We start from the raw sequence: 6144 nt of genomic DNA on the forward strand, positions 1-6144 counted from the left end.
GGATACAAATGATGTAACACGCATGCCCATAAGGCTGGAAAGAGCACTGAGGTGCTGCTGCTGTTACAACAAATGAGATTGCTGTTGACACGGCTTTCCACAGATTCCTATGGCTTGCAAAAGATGATGTTGACCAGCTAATTATGTTTACATTACTGCTGACTATGAAACAAGGATCTAATCTAAATCTCATTGATGCTAATGAACAGTTTTACACTGACTTCAAAAGGTGCTGTTGGATCAAGCAGCAAATTATTTTCCTCCGGGGTATTTAAATTTTCATTGTGTCCCACAAACCCGGAATCTCTCAGGTCTAATGAGCAGTGTGTAACTCTTGCCCTATTACAAGGAAAACGCAGAGGCTGACATTGATGAAACAAGGTGGATCTTTCCTTCTGCCAGCTATTTGACAGTTGCGACAAATTGTCTTCTGCCATGAGTTCCTACCAGAGACTCAGTTGTCAGTACGGAGGGCAGGGTCAGCAGTATAAACTTTCAGAGCTTCAAAAAAAACCCCAGCCACAAGGTGTTTCTATAAAGCACATATTTCTGGCCTACTTGAATCCAGCTGTGTGACTTTCAGGTCAGGAAGAGGAATTACAATACAATCTTCACTAACTTTTGATTCTCCACAAAAGGTCTTAACAAAATTGGATGAGTTTTATATGAATATGTTAGCAGGGTGTAGAATAACTCTTTGCTTGCCTTCTTCTCACTGAACTGGTAGGTAGCCTTTCTAGTGTGAATAGAGCTTCTTTTTTTTTTTTTTTTTTTTTTTTTTGGTAATGAAAGACTTAGGAAAAATATAATAAATGAATGGAAAGAGAAGCACAGTAAGTTCTGCATCTTTTCATTGATCTTGTTATTTTTAGTAAATCACATGTAATCATAACACAAAACCCTAGAAATATGATGTGACAAAAAATAATCAGAAATCAAGCTCAACCTGAAATTAAAGGCATCAGCTTACACAGTTCATGAAAGCAAGAATACGTTTCAGATGGTCTAGTTAGCATATTGCAATCTACTTAGCAATGTAGTTAGCATACCACTGCATCTGGTGCAGTGCTGTGTTCCTTATTAATTTTCAGTACATTTATTCACTTATTTTATACTTCAGATCTGCCAGCTGCTGCCAGATGTGCTATGCCATTTCCTCGGATTGAATCCAGGGTCTACTCGCTGCTTGCCTTCTACTCCAACTCTTGCAACACCTGTGCTTATCCCAGGTAGGGGCAGAGGAGATGGGTGTTAGGAGGGCAGTTCAACATCCACTGGAAACACGAGAAGCAAAAATTAATTATAGCACATACTGTATGTGATAGAAATGAGTTACTGCCTAATTATGTCTCCTGTTTCCATTGAGGTGAATTAACGTTTGTTGTGAGCCCTTGGGAAACCAGACACACTTTAAAGTTGTAATGAGTGCTATCATTATTGCTTTTGACAGTCATTGAAGTATAATTATCTGATCATCTATTTAAAAAAAAAAAAAATCAAACTTGTTATATATGAGTTCTGAGCTGGCAAATTAGAGAGCAGTCACCTTAGAAGCTCAGCTACTCTGCTATTTTCTGTAGTGGCACTGCCATCTCCTGGAAAAACTGAAGTTGTGCTTCCAAATAAGATGAAACTTTTTTAAGAGCAAATACAAAAGCCAACAAACCTCTAAAATGTAAGGTGCAAAGAGTTGCTGTGATACCTGGTTTCCATGAAATGGCTGCACAGCTCCCTGTTACCAAAGGGTTTTGCTAAGGAACAAGAATGAGTGAGATGTTTGGGCTGTCGTGGACTACTCCTAGCAAAAGGAGATGGTGAGCTCAACTAAGTGCTCCAGTGGTTTGGTGTTTCTTTACAAAACAGAAGTGCCCCAAACACATCATGAATTGCCCACCAAGAAATGGTGCAGCATTACTTTCCTTGCTCCCAATAACCCAGAGCAATAACCCAGAGAGAGATATTCTCAGATGATGGGGTTTTAGCAGTAAAGAGGTTTGTATTGCAGTTTTAATTCGAGAGGAGATGGTATTGAATCAGGTTTTGTCTGCTTTCTTGGCCTTCCCTGAGCCACCCTGTGATAATTAGCATTGACTACCCAGTGGTTCTGTCTGCAACTGAAAGATTTCCCCCAGTTCCAAGCACACCTCCTGTACCTCTAGCCACTGTGATGCTTTCAAATCTTCTCTTAGAGAAGAAAACTTTTCCTGTGTTACTGTAGGCTATGTACATACCAAGGTCAGTTATTTAAATCTCTTCCTGCAACTGTGCCACTGAAGGATGAGGAATATTTGCATGCCTGCAAAGAGAAGAGGAGCAACAGTTTTTTTTTCCCTTCCTGAACAGATTTATTCCCTTCAGCAACCAAAACTTTTCTGTCATGCTTAGGGCAATGTTTGATATTAGTTCCCCAATCAGCTACATGGGGTGAACATCAGCAATGCAGAGCTTTAACCCAAGACAGACTGCAAAACCAAATTGCTTCTGGTTTTCTAAGCATTCAATTGGGCATCTGCAAAGGTTCCTCAACCACAAGCTACTACAAGAAGCATAGCTTGAACTGGCCTGGTAGACAAGGACAGGAATTCCTACGACACACACAAAATTTATTTCTGAAGAGCTCAGGTTTTTCTAACAAGCCATTATCCTCCCAGCAACCCTGTACTGAGTAGCTAATAGCAAAACACAAAGCAAAAACACTAACTAGAAGGATCTTAAGCTCTGAAAATATGCCAGTTCATGCTGCTGACCAGTACAACACTCCGTTTTCTCACCTCCTACAAAGTTTCTGAAGTACTGCCAAACATAAATGCGTATGTCACAAGAATCTGAAGCCAGCAACATGAATTCACTTCTTCAGACTTACTGTTACACAACCCCTAGCATTTGCATTGCCTTGTTCTCCTTAGTTTCCCACAGTAAAGAATGCTCCCTAAAACTGGCCCTGTGGACTCAATTTTCACCTTTACAACAGTGACAGTCCTGCCAGTCCAGCACGTGAGAAATGCTGATCCAAATCATACACCCAGGAGATAACCCAAAACATCTCTGCACTGAAGTTCTGTTGACTTCAGGGTGAATTTACACATACTTCAAGCAAGCTGGGGTCCATCCCAGTGAACCTCCGAAAGAGTTAGGCTCATCACACATGTGACTCCCTACAGCCACCAAAAGAGGATGGTTCTGTGAGGCTGGCACTCTCCCCCGTACAACAACTTCTCTAAGAGAGGCTTTGCATCACAGTTAGCACAATAAACACTCCTTGAATTATCTGTACCTGAGCCACAACAAAATCAATTCATGATGAGGAACTTTTATGTCCAAGTAAAGTGAAAGTTTTGCCTGGTAATAGATAAAATTATAGTTTAACTAGCCCTAAAGGTGGCTGGCATGTAGTAAAAAGGCCATGTTCTCTGGTTCCCACTGTACTAAATGCATCCTCTAGCTGAAAGAAAACAGTGATTATCAGAAAGTCAATTGTCATTCTGCCTCTTTAGAAAAATTCCCATTAAAGATAAAGCCAATTTTAATTAGATTAAGTATCCAATTACTGTAATTACATTTTTAAAAAATTCACATCATGAGGATGACCCTTTTAAAAAGGGTTACAAGAATAATTAGTGTATTCATATTAACCAAAATGTATTGGATAATATTTATACCCAGAAGGCAAAGTACATTACACATATTTCACCTTTGGGGAAAGCTTGCAAACGTTTTGGCAGTGGTATGAATATTTATAGAGAAGAGCGTGCTTTAGCAAGATTATATGAGAAAGCATTTATGTGCTCACAAATTTTTACCCAAGGGTAAAGTATACATAAAATGTAGTGCAGAGATTATGGATATGCAAAGTACAATTTAAGCAGGGAATTTATATCAGTTTGTTTAATTAATTGGAGCAGAATACCACATCCCTTATTTTATTTTTGTGACAGAAGGGCCCACAGAATTAAAGTTTGAGCTTGCTTTCTGCTGATCAAGAAGAAGAACGATGCAGCGAAAGGGTCTTCGCTCTGCAAGGCATCACCTTGACCACAGGTTAAACCATCCCCCTTAACGTGTTCCTGATCACACTGTGTAAGCAACCCTCTGTTGCCTGATGTTACCTTACCAACTCACCACAGAGCTGGAAAACACAAAGGCAGCCTCTAGTCAACACTGCTCATTTAGGGGCAAATCCAGTTCTCAGGATGGAAAAGACTTGAAGATGTGCCAAGATATCCTCACACACAGAAGAGAATAAACCACAGCCTTGTTCTAGGCTACCCATGGAAGGCACAGAGGATGTGACCCATTTTTACCTGGCTTAGCATTGCTGCCAGCTCTTGAGCTGCACCCAGAACTCTCGTTTCAGGTAGCTAGTACAACACACCACAGAGATCGTCCCAGCAGGTACTGCCCATGCAGCCTAACCACTGATTCTTCCCTGCTCTGCAGCTAATCAACAGGTTTGGCAATTACCAAGGCATTACAGACTTCCTCAGAAAAAAGCTCTCAGGCTTCCTGCTGATGTGTGTATTTACCTAATCCTGCAGTACTTGCCCCTTGACTACTAAGAGACTCTGCACTAGGAAGTATGCACACAAATACTTTCTTAAATTAGGTGAGAAGAAGATGTGATAGGACAGCTTTTGACAACATCTAAACATATGAGAAGGTTCCTAAGTCATTTGTTAGTTTGATTAAGTTAAGAAATTTGTTCCTAATTTACATTTATAAAGCTTGTTCATTTTTCTAGCAATTTATGTATGGCAAAGAATGAGCAGACAAAAAAAGAGAGAGAGAGAAAGAGACAGGCTTAAGATTATTCATTCAAGTTCTTTCACATTGATTTGCTCTTCACTGAATTATCAGCAATTGTACTCAAGCATTAATGCCTTTCTTGGTTTTCAGAATTGCTGAATATGGGTTTAAACAATCCAGTTTGGTAGTCATTAAGCCACAGACTGTGGCTTATGCAGATCTTTACCTACACATATTAAAAGGTTCTAGCTTCTGAGGATGACCCTCCTCTTAAAGGAAAAATGGAGAGTAGCTTCAATGCTGATACTGCCAGCATGATTAATAGCATGAACAGGTATATTTCCTCAGTTTACACTGTCATTTCCTGGGATTTGAGCTTTCTTGCAAAATACAGTAGTCCAAGAACATCCTCAGAAAAAAAGGAGAAAAACAAAGGGAAACAAGTCTTTAAAAACTTTTCTCAACATTTATCCCACAATAAGGAGAAACTGGGAAACCAAAGGGGCAGGTAAGTGGCAGACTATCAGGGTTAAATAAATAGGAAGAAAATGAAATTAATTTCTAATGTTCCTTTCCAGAAGTTCAAAATGAATCATTTGTTGGAGATTGCTAGTGATACCTGCTGAATAGCTATTATAGTACCTGGAAGGCATTTTACCATGTAAGTGCTGGGTTTGAACGCTATAAAGGCTGTACTTATATAAGTTTAGAAGCATAAATCAAACAAGACATTTATGGCACTTATGAGGGAATCACTCTATGAAAACATCTCTTCCTATGTGATAACAACACAATTCAGAGCAATCTAAATACAGCAAAATCCACTTCACAAGGGTGACCTTTTTGAGGCCCAAGTAAGCAATCAGTGAATTCGTGGTACTCAGACTGTGGTCTGAAAAACACATACTCGGATCAGAGTATTTTTCCCATTCCAGGAAGTAAAATTATTTAAAACATCCTCTTCATCTTCTTTGTCAGGATGTTCTTTTCAACAGTTATTTTGTGTGACTAAAAATGGATTCCACAGCAAGCTGAACCAGGAATTCTGTTTGGCTGTAGAAGAAAAATAGGTTTATCAAGTATTCCTTTTTCAAAAACCTAACTTCTGATGATTGAAGACTTCACAACAAATCACTACAACTATGTAGTCTTTATGTATAATCCCAGTGTGAAATGCTTCATCCAGACCTGTTCACCAAGGCAGCTCCTAAATATCAGTGTTTTGAATCAATGGCCTTGATGACACCTGTGGCACTTAAATGATCCTCTGACAGCTGCAGCTAATGTCTGAAAGGCTCAGCTAGTGGCACCACAACAACAGTTGCTGTTTGTCCTTCCTGCACATCCCAAGAGTTACAATAGAAAGAGAAATTATTCCCTAGGAGTGCTGTGCCAGGCCAG

Source organism: Indicator indicator, chromosome 21 (genome assembly GCF_027791375.1).
Source record: "Indicator indicator isolate 239-I01 chromosome 21, UM_Iind_1.1, whole genome shotgun sequence".
Lineage (NCBI taxonomy): Eukaryota > Metazoa > Chordata > Aves > Piciformes > Indicatoridae > Indicator > Indicator indicator.